This window comes from Berghia stephanieae, chromosome 2, assembly GCF_034508935.2.
Source record: "Berghia stephanieae isolate SIO BIC M18660-M18661 chromosome 2, UCSD_Bste_1.3, whole genome shotgun sequence".
NCBI classification, from domain to species: Eukaryota; Metazoa; Mollusca; class Gastropoda; order Nudibranchia; family Aeolidiidae; genus Berghia; species Berghia stephanieae.
Genome location: NC_088361.1, coordinates 44,281,096 through 44,283,708, shown reverse-complemented (window position 1 = coordinate 44,283,708; position 2,613 = coordinate 44,281,096).

Here is a 2,613-nt window from a genome sequence, read left to right as displayed (position 1 = left end):
CAGTAACATACAAAGCGAACGCTTTGATAGCAGATTAGTTAACTAGTTAACTGTCGTATTTTGGAATGACACGTATTCAAAATTTGGTCAGAAAATTCGTCCTTCAAATATCGACCTATTTAAATGACCCTCATCTTGGAAAAAAAAAACTCTCAAACATGGGACTTCGCCAAGATGAGGATTCATTAAATCGATCCATATTCGAAGGACTAGTTTTCTTACCATTTTTTTTAAATACCGAGTTTTTTCCAGAGTACGGCAGTTAACTGGTTAATATTGTCATGGCCGTAATGAAAGCAGCCACAGTTAGACTTTGTGGTCTTGTGCTATGAAACTCGCCTTCGGACCAATTGGACCTGGTTCGATTCCCGCTTTTGCCAGTGCAAACTTGAGTCATTGGGGAAAGACTCTTTAAACACATTCTCTCACAAAGTAGTCCTTAACAGCCATTGGACCGATGGAGCCGGAGTTTATCCCGGTTTTTAGAGCGTGAAACGGACAATAGCAATTGCTTGCTATCCTTTAGATAGGACGCTAGTCTTTCGCAAAGTACTTTCCGCCAAATCTAACAGACTCAGCTACCCATTCACTGCTGGATGGACAGGAGGATAAGGAGTGTTCTAACAACTGAGCTATCGGGACCCATTCTGGCTGTTTATAGTCTAATCTCTGTCGAATAGAAAAGGAAAATCTAATCTCGCCCTACAGGCGTCAGATCTCGTCCTACATGTTAAGTATCACTTCTGTTTTGGGAACTCTTGTGAAGTACTTTGAGCACGTTTCGTTGCAAAATTGCATTATATAAAATCTTAGGCTCGAGTATTTAATTTCAAAAATGCATTTTGTCATGATTTGGCAGGATTTTCCTAATATTAATTCTAGTCTTAAAATATCATCTTACTTCATTACCCATGCCCATCATCTAATGTTTCAAATAGCTTAAAATCTCGAATTTCTAGAGAAGGAATTATTATAACAATGTGTAATGAAATATTGATTTGAATTTAAAATAACAACACAATTATAGTTTTATGACATACGACTCCAGAATTTCCCAAATTAGGAACAATATTAAGGCCAGAGGCAAGTTAGACTTTATAAAATTATCCTTATAAAGAAAAAAAGTTGGGAAAATTTAAGAAGCGCGAGGTGGAATGAACACACGATTTCAGTCTAATAGCTTTTATGTGTATTTTTCTGCCTCTACGTGTACATATTTGCAGATCTGTTAACTGAATGAAATTATGGGCTTGATTTAACATTATTTTAACCCTATCCTTACCAGTCATTTTCAGAATTTTCCCAAAAATTTCACACCCACCCAACACAAAAATAGTTTTTTCTTACTCAAACAGAATAGCAACAAATACATTCTATGCATAATATTGATCAGCAAAATGAACTCTACAACACAGTGTCACGTTTTTTAGCCATAACAAACTATTGTTCTTTAAATTGTGTGATTTACAAAGAAATCTGAATGATAAAAGTGCTGGTTGGATCGTAACGAATGTGATGATTTTCCTATGGTTGGTAAGGAGAGGGTTGCTGGACAATGATATTTTGCATCGGTTTCAGAGTATTTCCAATACCACATTGAGCACTTAACAATTTGAGTCATCAGACCTGCAAATACGTGCATGTCAGTCTGAATCTTATGTCAGAGGCACCCTCTAAGTTTCACAACAAATCAAATAGAGTAACAGTGGCTCCCTTTCTTTTAATACCAAAATCAGTGAAAATTTAGATAAAAAGAAATTCTAAACTGAATTATTTAAAAGAGCTTATTTTGACAATCAATGTGCTTTATATGTTTAAAATTAGGGTAGATGGTATAGCAATGTGTATGTTTGCATGTATGTGTATGTGTATTCAGAAAAGTTTGAGTGTACGGGTTTATGTGTGTACGCGTGTTAGGGTGTATGATAATTTATATAGTCTGTGATTGTTAAGCGCCAGTAGATTAATAGCGCTACGCGCTGTATAAGCATATTATTATTATTATTATTATTACTATTATTATTATTATTATTATTATTATTATTATTATTATTATTATTATTATTATTATTATTATTATTATTGTTATTATTATTATTATTATTATTATTATTATTATTATTATTATTATTATTATTATTATTATTATTATTTATTTATTTATTTATTTATGTATTTATCAAACCACCTCAAAACGATATTATGTTGGAGACATAGTGTTCTTGTAAATAAAATCTATAGTAAAAAGATGAAAAGTGTGTAATTTAAGAGAATGTAAAAAGTAAACTCAAAATCTCTCTCTCTCTCTCTCTCTCTCTCTCTCTCTCTCTCTCTCTCTCTCTGTGTGTGTGTGTGTGTGTGTGTGTGTGTGTCTTTCTTTCTTTCTTTCTTCCTTTCTTTCTTTCTTTCCTTCTTTCTCTCTCACCCTCTCCCTCCCCCTCTCTCTCTCTCGCTCCCTCTCTCTCACTCTCTCATTCTCTCTCTCCGTCTCTCTCTCTCTTTTGTGTGCCTCTCTCTCTCTCTCTCTCTCTCTCTCTCTCTCTCTCTCTCTCTCTCTCTCTCTCTAGCCGTCTAAAGCCTCACTAAATTCTCCCATACATATAATAGAAGATA